This window comes from Triturus cristatus, chromosome 1_2 (assembly GCF_964204655.1).
Source record: "Triturus cristatus chromosome 1_2, aTriCri1.1, whole genome shotgun sequence".
In the NCBI taxonomy this organism is placed as follows: domain Eukaryota; kingdom Metazoa; phylum Chordata; class Amphibia; order Caudata; family Salamandridae; genus Triturus; species Triturus cristatus.
Genome location: NC_140580.1, coordinates 1,043,809,083 through 1,043,822,730, shown reverse-complemented (window position 1 = coordinate 1,043,822,730; position 13,648 = coordinate 1,043,809,083). Strand labels below are relative to the sequence as shown.

The window sequence follows — 13,648 nt, the reverse complement described above, 5'->3', positions numbered from 1 at the left end:
CGTCTGGCAGGAGGTGCATGAACAGGGTCATGCTCCACTATGAGGCACGATGATGTCATGACCCTGAAGATTGTGGGTAATGTAGTCCAAAAGCAATCACATACCATTTTAAGCTGCTGCACCCATTCCCCCTGAGAACAGCATGAGAGAAGCACCAAACTCTCTCCCCTCACCTGATTTCTCCTCCCCCTGGAGCTCTACCTCACAGCACCCACAACACAGGACTGCAAGCAGCCAGCAAACATTTATCTTCTCCAAGCAGATGGTAAATGCTTGTGGATTTGGGCCTGTTATGTCTTATAGAAGGGGGGATAGCATCATGTGTGTCCCAGTCCACGTTAGCCCCCATTTCAGGGGGACTAAGGTAATCTCCAGATTCAGTTGTGGGGATAGGAGTCTCCAGCCCTGCGGTGTCCAGGCACCTTCAATCGAGGACTTCCTCATGGCGCCTGATGCGACCGTTTGGCATCTGGTCTTACTTTCTGACTGATTTATATGTTTTTTTTTACAATGTAGTGTACTACGCATCCTTATGCAGCTCCGATCGAGATGCGCACACCCATGGTGGATACATGCTCCAGTAATACATTGCTCGTGTGTTTTCATCAACAGTGCTGGCGCGCGCTCTTCCATTTATGTGCTAATTCACTTGTTGCTCTTTCCCAGGATTGCTGCCTTGGTTGCTAAACGTGCTTTTCAGCGTGATTAGCATTTCGGGCGAATAATGGGCTGAATGCAAATCACATTCCTTTGATTTATTTACATCAGTCCAGCTGTCGGATGCATACATAGTGATACATATTTTCCATGGGGCGTAGACTTGGTTTTGTATCTTTGTTTCTGTCTCTGGAGCTGCAGAATCCATCGGTCTGCTCATCTGTGGCCTCTCTGAACGAAGAGGATTTATGATTCCGTTTGTGTTTTGAAAGACTCATTCAAAGAATGACTTCTCTTGTTCCACCTGTCAACAACACCTTGACCCTGCTTGAGGGTCATGCTCTTACAGGAATGAAGCATTGCTATTTTGGGACTCTTCTTCCTCCTTCATGGTTTGTATTTGGGTTGGAAAGCTCATTGTTTACAGGAGCCTTCATGTGCCAATCCCTGCCTTCGGTCGACGTTGCAACAATATTATTTTTGTAGCTTGCATTAATGAACGAGAATCGCTGGATGAATGCATTGATGAATGTGTAGTGAAATGTGGTAATGGGACTATAACCCATAAAGGACACCCAGTAACAGGGTGACAGTGTAAGACAAAATGGGACTAAAACCCATGTTATGTTATGTTATGTTATCAAGATTTTTAAAGCGCCCTGCTACCCTGAGGTGTCCTGGCGCTATGCACTACCTGCCTGAGAGGACAGTTGAAACAGTGGGCCAAAGAGATCGTATAGGAGAATAAGCAAGTTTTTAAACCCTTCCTAAATGGAAGAAGTTCTGCAGAGTTCCTAAGATGAAGAGGAAGGCTGTTCCAGGCCTTGACGGTGCAATGGCAGAAGCTCCTACCACCCCAGCTGGTTTTTTAGTAGCAGGGGAGGATAGCGAGTTTAGATTGCAGGGAGCACAGGGCTCTCCCAGGCACATACCACTGAATAGAGTGTTTTAAAAAGTCAGGGCCAATGCCATTAAGAGCTTTAAAGACTATACACAAGGCCTTGAACTGAATCCGTGATGCCACAGGTAGCCAGTGAAGGGATCTAAGTCCCGCCCTTACTGAAGTGAACCTGGGTCTACCAGTAAGCATTCTAGCTGCAGCATTCTGCACGGTCTGGAGTCTGGACAGGTGTTTTTTATGGATATTGATATAAAGACTGTTACAATAATCCAGCCGCGACAGAATGAGTGCAGTAACGGCAATTTTCAGGCAGTCTTCTGGGAGGAAAAATTTAACTTTACGTAGGATTTTAAGTGTAAGAAAGCAGGAGGACACAACTCTGCTGACCTGATCCTCGAAAGACAGTTTTGAGTCTATGAGCACTCCGAGATTTTTTGCCTTTGCCACTGGAACAGGGGGCCTTCCCATTGTAGTCAGCCACCAGTCCGGTGTCCAAAGGTTGGCAGTGTCCCAAAAAGTATGACCTCGGTCTTTTCAGCATTAAGTTTGAGGCAATTTGATGCTATCCAGGCAGCAATTGCCTGCATACAATTGCGACACTTAGAGGCAGCCTCAGCCTCTGCCCCCTTTTTGATTGACGTTACAACAAACAAATGATGGACGGAATGCTGACAATGCAGACATTCTCCCCCAGTCAAGAGATCTGGGTTAAATCCATCGTTCTTTTGCCCACTACACCACCCCAGTTTAGACATGGCCATATGCAAATCAGTCTTGACCCTGTGCCTCATGGGAACAGTCCAGCCCGAACTGCCAAGCCATGTCTTCCCTGGACCGGAATCAAGCATCCTAGGACCGGTTTCTGGCTATCAGCCGTCATCAGCCAGGATAGCTTGACTCCAGTGGCATAGTGAGCACGGATCCCACGTCTGGGAATACCCATTCCACTTAGGGCGAAAAGCGTGTTTGTTGTAACGCTTTTTGCCCTAAGCGGGATGGGTATTCCCAGACGTGGGACCCGTGCTCACTGCGCCACTGGAGTCAAGCTATCCTGGCTGATAGCCAGAAACTGGTCCTAGGATGCTAGATTCCGGACCAGGGAAGACATGGCTTGGCAGTTCGGGCTGGACTGTTCCCATGAGGCACAGGGTCAAGACTGATTTGCATATGGCCATGTCTAAACTGGGGTGGCGTGGTGGGCAAAAGAACGATGGATTTAACCCAGATCTCTTGACTGGGGGAGGATGTCTGCATTGTCAGCATTCTGTCCATCATTTGTTTGTTGTAACGCTTTTCGCCCTAAGTGGGATGGGTATTCCCAGACGTGGGACCCGTGCTCACTATGCCACTGGAGTCAAGCTATCCTCGCTGATGACGGCTGATAGCCAGAGACCGGTCCTAGGATGCTAGATTCCGGTCCAGGGAAGACATGGCTTGGCAGTTCGGGCTGGACTGTTCCCATGAGGCACAGGGTCAAGACTGATTTGCATATGGCCATGTCTAAACTGGGGTGGCGTGGTGGGCAAAAGAACGATGGATTTAACCCAGATCTCTTGACTGGGGGAGAATGTCTGCATTGTCAGCATTCCGTCCATCATTTGTTTGTTGTAACGCTTTTCGCCCTAAGTGGGATGGGTATTCCCAGACGTGGGACCCGTGCTCACTACGCCACTGGAGTCAAGCTATCCTGGCTGATGACGGCTGATAGCCAGAAACCGGTCCTAGGATGCTAGATTCCGGTCCAGGGAAGACATGGCTTGGCAGTTCGGGCTGGACTGTTCCCATGAGGCACAGGGTCAAGACTGATTTGCATATGGCCATGTCTAAACTGGGGTGGCGTGGTGGGCAAAAGAACGATGGATTTAACCCAGATCTCTTGACTGGGGGAGAATGTCTGCATTGTCAGCATTCCGTCCATCATTTGTTTGTTGTAACGCTTTTCGCCCTAAGTGGGATGGGTATTCCCAGACGTGGGACCCGTGCTCACTACGCCACTGGAGTCAAGCTATCCTGGCTGATGACGGCTGATAGCCAGAAACCGCTCCTAGGATGCTAGATTCCGGTCCAGGGAAGACATGGCTTGGCAGTTCGGGCTGGACTGTTCCCATGAGGCACAGGGTCAAGACTGATTTGCATATGGCCATGTCTAAACTGGGGTGGCGTGGTGGGCAAAAGAACGATGGATTTAACCCAGATCTCTTGACTAGGGGAGAATGTCTGCATTGTCAGCATTCCGTCCATCATTTGTTTGTTGTAACGCTTTTCGCCCTAAGTGGGATGGGTATTACCAGACGTGGGACCCGTGCTCACTATGCCACTGGAGTCAAGCTATCCTGGCTGATGACGGCTGATAGCCAGAGACCGGTCCTAGGATGCTAGATTACGGTCCAGGGAAGACATGGCTTGGCAGTTCGGGCTGGACTGTTCCCATGAGGCACAGGGTCAAGACTGATTTGCATATGGCCATGTCTAAACTGGGGTGGCGTGGTGGGTAAAAGAACGATGGATTTAACCCAGATCTCTTGACTGGGGAAGAATGTCTGCATTGTCAGCATTCCGTCCATCATTTGTTTGTTGTAACGCTTTTCGCCCTAAGTGGGATGGGTATTCCCAGACGTGGGACCCGTGCTCACTACGACACTGGAAGCAAACTATCATGGCTGATGACGGCTGATAGCCAGAAACCGGTCCTAGGATGCTAGATTCCGGTCCAGGGAAGACATGGCTTAGCAGTTCGGGCTGGACTGTTCCCATGAGGCACTGGGTCAAGACTGATTTGCATATGGCCATGTCTAAACTGGGGTGGCGTGGTGGGCAAAAGAACGATGGATTTAACCCAGATCTCTTGACTGGGGGAGAATGTCTGCATTGTCAGCATTCCGTCCATCATTTGTTTGTTGTAACGCTTTTTGCCCTAAGTGGGATGGGTATTCCCAGACGTGGGAACCGTGCTCACTACGCCACTGGAGTCAAGCTATCCTGGCTGATGATGGCTGATAGCCAGAAACCGGTCCTAGGATGCTAGATTCCGGTCCAGGGAAGACATGGCTTGGCAGTTCGGGCTGGACTGTTCCCATGAGGCACAGGGTCAAGACTGATTTGCATATGGCCATGTCTAAACTGGGGTGGCGTGGTGGGCAAAAGAACGATGGATTTAACCCAGATCTCTTGACTGGGGGAGAATGTCTGCATTGTCAGCATTCCGTCCATCATTTGTTTGTTGTAACGCTTTTCGCCCTAAGTGGGATGGGTATTCCCAGACATGGGACCCGTGCTCACTACGCCACTGGAGTCAAGCTATCCTGGCTGATGATGGCTGATAGCCAGAAACCGGTCCTGGGATGCTAGATTCCGGTCCAGGGAAGACATGGCTTGGCAGTTCGGGCTGGACTGTTCCCATGAGGCACAGGGTCAAGACTGATTTGCATATGGCCATGTCTAAACTGGGGTGGCGTGGTGGGCAAAAGAACGATGGATTTAACCCAGATCTCTTGACTGGGGGAGAATGTCTGCATTGTCAGCATTCCGTCCCTCATTTGTTTGTTGTAACGCTTTTCGCCCTAAGTGGGGTGGGTATTCCCAGACGTGGGACCCGTGCTCACTACGCCACTGGAGTCAAGCTACCCTGGCTGATGACGGCTGATAGCCAGAAACCGGTCCTAGGATGCTAGATTCCGGTCCAGGGAAGACATGGCTTGGCAGTTCGGGCTGGACTGTTCCCATGAGGCACAGGGTCAAGACTGATTTGCATATGGCCATGTCTAAACTGGGGTGGCGTGGTGGGCAAAAGAACGATGGATTTAACCCAGATCTCTTGACTGGGGGAGAATGTCTGCATTGTCAGCATTCCGTCCATCATTTGTTTGTTGTAACGCTTTTCGCCCTAAGTGGGATGGGTATTCCCAGACGTGGGACCCGTGCTCACTACGCCACTGGAGTCAAGCTATCCTGGCTGATGACGGCTGATAGCCAGAGACCGGTCCTAGGATGCTAGATTCCGGTCCAGGGAAGACATAGCTTGGCAGTTCGGGCTGGACTGTTCCCATGAGGCACAGGGTCAAGACTGATTTGCATATGGCCATGTCTAAACTGGGGTGGCGTGGTGGGCAAAAGAACAATGGATTTAACCCAGATCTCTTGACTGGGGGAGAATGTCTGCATTGTCAGCATTCCGTCCATCATTTGTTTGTTGTAACCCTTTTTGATTGACAACACAATTTGCGTGTTGTCGGCATAGGAAGACAGCTGGAATCCAAAAGATTTAAGCAGGATTGCCAGCGGGGTGACATATACATTAAACAGTGTCGGGCTGAGTGACGACCCTTGTGGAACTCCACAAGGAAGAGCAAAGGGCTTAGAGCTGTTTCTGCCGAGGTCCACCATTTGTGATCTGTTAGCTAGGAATGAATTCAGGAGGTCCCAGGCCCTGTCTTTAACCCCGACCGCTGTTAAACGGTCCATCAAAACTTCGTGATGGACCGTATCAAATGCGGCCGAGAGATCCAGCAGGACAAGTATGGCAGCGCCACCCTGATCTAGGGCCTCCCTGATCTCGTCCGTGGATTTTATTAGTGCCAATTCGGTGCTATGTTCGGCACGAAATCCGAATTGCGTGGTGTCTAAAGATGAATTCGATTGCAGGAATAGGCTAAGTTGAACATTCATGGCCCTCTCAATCATCTTACCCGGAAAGGGAAGACGAGAGATGGGCCTATAATTGCTCGGGTCTTTTAAATCTAAATTAGGTTTTTTGAGCAATGGGAGAATCCAAGAAATCTTCCAGAGAGCAGGGAAATGACCAGTTTTAAAAATAGAACGAAACAGTGGGGTGAGGGCTTCCCCAATGATATCCGGGACCAACCTCAGTACTGAGGCTGGGCATGGGTCCAGCGGGGAGCCAGAGCGAATCTCAAAGAAGAGCTTCGTAACTCCAAGCTGATCTAGAGGTGTAAAGTGATCAAAAACGGGGGAGAGTACACTGTGCTCTAGGCGCTCTATTGACACTGCCTTGTTAGTGAGTATGGGCATAAATATAAAGGAAGAAAAAATATTTTCGACCTTTTGTAGAAAAAAGGCAGCCAGAGATTCGCAAAGTTCTACATTACTTTCAATCTTCGGACTAGTGGAGGAGGTTAACAGGGAGATGGTTCTAAACAGCTCTTTGAATGAGGAGCTAGCACCCCTAATCTGTTCCCCAAAGTAGAACTTTTTTGTTTCAAATAGTAATTTTTATATTTAGCCAGGCCTGTCTTATAAGCCTCCCTGCCAGTATTACTGTACTCTAACCTCTATGCTCTTTCCAGCTTTTTACACTCTAATTTTTGTGTTTTTTAAACTTTCGGAGTACCATGGGGCTGTTGGCCGTGCCCGCTTAGCAATACACAGTTTATCTGGCACTAACGTCCTGTAGGCCGAGTCCACCCAATCTGTATAAGTAATTGTGGCTTCCTCTACGTCGGTCACAGGTGCAGGTATGGAGCCCTGTAAGAGATTGCTTAAAGCAAGGTGGTCAATATTTTTCCAGCACTTGATTTTGATAGTTGCTGTATCCAGAAGTTTGTGATTATTAGGTGGAGTTTGTTTAAGTTCAAATAGGACAGCTGCGTGATCAGTCCAGGTGAGAGGTATGGAATTGAAATAGACGAGGTTGGGATAATTGGCGAAAATTCCATCCAATGTATGGCCTGCAGAATGAGTAGAGTCTTCTACTAACTGTTTGAGGTCGCCCCCACTAAATATTTTCTGCGATTTTATGTTGTCAGGGTCATTCAAATCTTCCAGGTGAAAATTAAAATCGCCCATGACTGTGAAGTTCTTATTACACAGTCCTTCCTCTAAAAGTCTGCTGCGTGGTCGGTTCAGCTTCGACTCAGGCGGTAGCGCTGCGCGGTCGCGTCAGCAGGGTGATTTATAAGCCCAGGAAGCAAAGACTAGAACGCTAACAGCCAAGATGGTGGTGCCCCGACAATAGTTCCCCCAATGAGCAGCAATGTAACCAGAAAGTCGGCGCGAAGCCGAAAGTAAAGTGCAAGGTGCCGATTTTAATATATAAAGTACAAGAACAATCACAGTTTAAAATCAAGTAAAAATAAGCAATAGCAGGGAAGTCACCAACCTGGCGAGCATTGAACACAGCTTCGACTCAGGCGGTAGGTACGTGACGTAAGAGAGGGTAGCTACTGTAAATGGGACTGTATCCATAACCTATCCCTAAGCATAGGGATGGTTAACAAATGTAAATGGGACTAACACCCATGCAACGACGAGAAGGGCAAGAAGAATTGGAGAATGGGGCTAGTACCCATTCTCATCCCTAATGTGAGGAAGAGAATGTAACTATTAAACAGGAGGAGGAACCACCCACACAAAAGCTAGGACTACCCAGTTGTAAGGATAAATTGGCTAAATTAAATTAGTGTTCAAGTAAAACCCCTATCGTAATTCCAGTTACAATTTAACTTGTCAAAAGTGTGAGACATGTTTACAACGTCAATAAATTGTTTGCATACAAATAGCATTTTAATAATTATGTAGTCCATAAGCTTAGCTCCATAAATAATAATAGCTTTTCTTGGAGGTGCAATAAAATCATGTTTTGACTTCGCAAAGACTTTTAGGCGTACTAATCACTTAAATAATAACCTATAAACCGGTTCTCTGTGACTCATTTCAAATTTAGCTTGAAATCTGTACTATTTTCAGACTTTCAGATCATCAACATTAAAACCAGAGTCAGAAATTTGGTGAACACCAATGCACAATGAGTCTATGGAGCAAGAAACGAGCTAGGTGAAATAAAGGCACGGTGTAGTTAGTTTGTTCAAATTTCACTGCTTTGTAGCGCGTCTATATCGTGGACATTTCTTGTATCCTTGTTGAAGAGTACACATATAGTCGGGGACTAGAACAACCAAAAAAAACTTTTGGCTCAGTACCTACTATCGTGTATGTCCTTCCGCTATTGGTGTATAGTCTATTAAGTTGAAGAAGCTGGCGAAACAGTATGCGGCAAAGACAAGAGAAAAACTCTGTAGGATAGAAATAGAAAATGCTCCGTAGCATTTCACTCGATGTTGTTCTTGAAAAACACATGGCAGCACGTAATGTATGCTTTGCCGGGTGGCTCCCGGCGCGTCTGTGGTGAACAGAGTCCTGAAGCAGGTAGAGAGGCTGCATAGCAACAAAGACGTCGATTCAAAGTCTCCTCGCGACATCAATGTGATGTAAGAATGCGCGCGCTTTAACCATCTTCTGGCTACTGGCTACTTTCGTCAAACCGCCAAGCAGCAGTTAAACAGCCCAAATCCAGGCAGGTCTCAAAGGAAGAGAATAATAATTGACAGAAAATGTCTCACCTCAGATGACCCGTTTAAACCGCCGGTAGCAAGGCTGAATAACAGACAAGAATTACACCATTTCAAGCAGTTAAACTCACATAATGTAGACGGCATACAAAGGAACATACCACACAAACGTTGTGAGGGCAGTCCACGGAATATTCCACAAGATTCAAAAACCAGAGAGCTGACATGCACAGCGTGAAGATATTCGTCATGACCAAACACTGCAGCCACTAGCGATACAATTCGTCAGGAAAGTCAGCAGAATGTGTAAAGGATCACACAAGGCAAGGAGCGCAATTCACAGCATCAGCCACACAGTTCCCAGTCTGACACCGAAAACTTCCATAATGAGCTCAATGTAATATGCAGACATACCGTTCACGACAATATCCCTTACCACTGTCCGAAAATAATGGAGAGGTAAACAGCTGACAGAGAGAGTTGTAGAAAGCGAAGTACAGTCTGCATTGGTAATCCAAAGTTCATGAAAATGTCAATGAGCGCAGCAAGTTAAGATAGGCTGTGTGATGTGAAGACATTGGTGGTAAAATACAGAGTCAATAGGTAGTAATTCATATGAAACACTGAACGCTTGGGCTAGGGCTGTCCGTTGGTGAGGACACTGGTGGGACTGAAATGCGTAGTGCTGGTGCAGTTCGGACCACTAAATCTCCCCCTGCTTCCACGGATGGAATGATTTCTCAGTCACACGCACATACACACATCACACGCTGGTGGGGCCCATAACACCAACATTCATTCTCTTAAACTATCCGTGCTTACAGAGGGATATCAAATCCCAAACTACAGCTGTTCACTTGGATAGAGGAAACCACATTCTGAATTGCCCTAACAGTTCCTCCATCCGGAGGTCGAATAGATCATTTAGTTGTTATGTAAATTTGATGAAACACTTCACTCTTGATTTACTCAAAAAACATTTCAAAGAAATAATCACCCGACACAGTTCTTAAAATAATGATTTTTCTTTATCTAATTAAAATGCAGGTTAAATCCTAATAATGCAATATTATCTTTTGTCATATTTACCTATTCTGGCTAAATGTCGTTCTCTATGTCAGAACTGGTCCTCAGAAAGTTAATCAAAGTCCTAAAGTCCCGTCTTCTTCCGTCAGCATAAGGATCTCTAGCGAAGAGCAGCATGGAGTGTCGCATAGAGTAGCATCGATCAGCTAGCGGTCTAGGGTAATTTCCCTCTCTAGACTACTAATATTAATACTACAATTTACATATATCAGTAACATTTTCTTTATTCCCAGGCCACTGATTGGCTGAATTCAGATTCGTCTCAATACATTAAGAAACATTCTCAAAATTTCACATGGGGACGAATATCAACTTTTGGTGTATGGGAAAGGCGGTTCCCAGGTCACGAAAGTATCAGTCTATTGGAAATAGGTAGTTCATGTATCCACATTGGCAACAATTGCTTCACGTTCAGGGACATTGGCACCACGCCCAGGGTAGTCTTCATGGGCCTGGTCTGTCGGGTCATGAAAAGGACACGAACGAAGTCAGTGCAGGCGTCTTTCTCCATTGCTCAAAATGATGAAGTCATGTACTTTAGTTAGGTTTCAGTCGGCGACCATCTTTAGGTAGGCCAGAATGGTCAACTTTAAGCAAAGAAACACAAAATCGTAATTAATACATGGAAATGATTAAAACAGTGTTATTTCCTTGCTAATTCCCTTATTTGCATGCATTTATCTAACCATATGCAACATTCAAAGCCGTTAATGCTGGTTTATTTAAGCGCAAATCACATTAACACTGCCAAAACAACACTTATCGTTTTAATATGCGTACAGACTTAGTTCACTTATTATTTTAGCCATGCAGATGCTTTCCCACGTGTATTCTCTTGGTTAATAAGGTTGATTTAATAATATCACATCACTCTATTAATCATTAGAATTAATTATTAGTCCTTTTAATATAAACTTATATAAATGGATTGGGTATATAAAAAGAAAACATTTTACCCGCTCCATCAGTGCTTCATCTTTACTTGTATCGTGTTGTCTTCTTTTCTGTGAGGACATTTTTTCTTTCTTGTAGACGTCTTTGTTTTTCAAAGTAGAACTCCCTTGTTCCTTGTTTGGAGTACTTCCTTTCTTGTGGATACCTGATTCTGTGGTTTGCGGTGGGCTCTGTAGTTGTTTCGATCTTCAGGTCCTCATTTGTTCGCCAGGTCCCTAAAATCCGCTTGTATCAGGTAGGTTCGTCACCAGCTCGTCGCCAAATAAATGTAGTAACGAGGTCCAGGCAGGAAGGATAAAATTCATGAAGCATTATTGAAGATAGTTACATGTAGATAGTTCCAGTACGGCAGGTAGATACGTTATGCAGAGCATGTAGTAAAGCTCTGTAAAGCAACCCCACCAGGAGCAGCCAGCATGATGCTCAGCCCATTCTCAACTGTCACTTCCAACCTCTCAGGCACCCAACATTCCAATCGCATCATCACCCAACATTCTGTGAGCACACACACAAACACACTGGCTGAGAAGGGGATGTAAAAGTATAACAAGAACATGAGTAGGATACTACAGAATGCTAATGCAGTAAAAATGCAGACCAGCAGTGTAAAGACTAAGCCGGTGCATTGTTTTTCTGTTGTTAACTCACACAATTTCTATGCTGGCTTGTGAGTCCGTTTTGTGTTTTGTACCACGGTCTGTCCCTTAAATCTTTCATGATTGGTATTTCTGGTTGGATCACACCTTCTTTCTCTTAGCATATTGTTCACAACTGCACACATCTGTCATGTGCTGTCTTTACTCACCACAGGTCAAACATGCACGAATCTACAAGCCTTAAAACATTTATTGAGTGGTAGGATGAGTGGATGAAGTCGTATAACTCTAGTGAACATACAGAGCCTTTATGTGAAATTGTTTATCATTATCACCTAAACGTGTTTGATTTCTTTTTAGTACAATAATGCACTCAATTGGCATTTGTTTTTGTATTGCACCCACTGTAAATGAAATCCCCTTTACAAACCTGATGGAAAAAACTGTGTGGATATGGAACTCAGTGGTGGAAAACTGGACTTCACTCACCTGTAGCTTTGCTGATATTTTTTTGCATGATATGTTGTAATTTTGCATTGTGAGTTTATTTCCCAAATTTCATATGCCAGCCCATTTATGGGTGTAAACTTCTAAGGAAAGGAAATGCTTCTTTCAATTGTGGGAGTGTAATTTCCACACCAGGTCCCTTACGATTCAACGCTTTTTCCCTTAGACACAGAATGGGTAAAACCTTGTATTACACCAGGACACAGGTTATAAATGTCTTTAGAATGGCTCTTCCGATGACTTTGGGTCTGTCCACCCCTTTTATTTTGCCACTATTCATCCAAGTCTGTATAATTTTTACCTTGAACCTTATCTCACGAGACAGAATGGGACTCTGACTGGAGGTAAGAGGGGGCCATTTTTACTGGACCTGCCTTTGTTGGAGTTAAGTGTCATGCCAGTGGTGGGATGGGGATTTCTGTGTCTATTGTTTCATGCTTCATTGGACTGGTATAAGACATGCTTGAAATGCGCAGATTTCAGTACAGATGTGCAACGTTTCTTTTTTGTAACCTTCATAAAGTTCGATGGAAATCTTTGCAACTCCATGATGAATGCAAAGTTTTCAATTTGTCAGGGGGAAGCACTTTCATCAATGCTGAATAACGGGAGGGTCGCCTTGAAGTTGTAGCTAATAACTTTATTTGGCTAATTCTGAAAAAAAAACACAGAAAGTGGGAAGCTGCTTCTGAAATATTAAAAAACAATAACTCTGACATTCAGTGATGTTTCTCCTTTCGCGTGGAGGCCATGGTTGATTTTCTCATTCTGGTTCTGCCGTGCTTAACGCGGTGGACCCAGACATGGAAAATCTGCATTGCAGGACAGGGCACTTCCGGATGCTCTAAAGGTGGCAGCAATGTGGCAGATAAGCTGCCACCTATGATTGCACTACTTCATCAGACCCGGTGGAGACCCCAAGAGAGCAACAACTGTGAGTTTACTGGGTCTCTGCTCTGACAAATTCAAATGAGTCCCTTGGGGCCTGATTACGAGTGTGGCAGTACGGCACCAGGTCTACCCCGCCACCGTACCACCAATCTCATGGTCTGGCCGCCTGCCAGATTACAAGTGATTCTTGTGTCTGGGGGCTATTTTAAGTTCCCGTGGTGGTGCCTTGAAAATGGGCACTGCCCTGAGAGCTCCAAAAACAGTTCCTGCACGGCTTGGACTGAAAAGTCCATGCCGTACAGAAACTGGGGTGCATGCTCACAGGGGGCACATATTCTGCCCCCTGCATGCACCCTATGGCACAGGGACACAAGGGGGGCCTGTACGGCCTCCTTTGTTTCTTCTCTGCCTCAGTTTTCATGAAGAAAAATCCACCATGAAAACCATAGCGGAGAGGAAACCTGTAATATGCTTGTTGGGACCGCAGCGGTCCCACCAAGCATATTGTGGCCTCCTGACCACCGCATCACTGCTACAGTTCCCTGGTGGCTGCGGCAGAGCAATGGCGGACAACCTCCCTAATTGGAATAGGGCCAGCAGAGAACCGCCATCGCCGCGCCCCCACAAATCTGGCGGTCCATAGACTGCCAGACTTGTAAATAGGCGGAGGCGCTAGGTGGCGCACAGCGGAATGGCTGCCTGTGGGTGAAGCTCCCGCAGCCCAGCGGCAAAATCCTGTTAAAAATCCTGCC

The 13,648-nt window shown here is 46.1% G+C and overlaps 1 long non-coding RNA gene across 1 annotated transcript in view; it reads right to left on the bottom strand.

Moving 5' to 3' along the window:
• Positions 1-9,999: 9,999 nt before the first annotated feature.
• Positions 10,000-13,648, bottom strand: part of LOC146868626 (uncharacterized) — a 101,691-nt gene continuing 98,042 nt past the window's right edge. Inside the window, exons 2-3 of the long non-coding RNA XR_014966323.1 lie at positions 10,905-11,153; positions 10,000-10,535 (exon numbers count right to left, since the gene is read on the bottom strand). This is a non-coding gene — a long non-coding RNA (uncharacterized LOC146868626). The remainder of the gene's footprint in view (positions 10,536-10,904; positions 11,154-13,648) is intronic.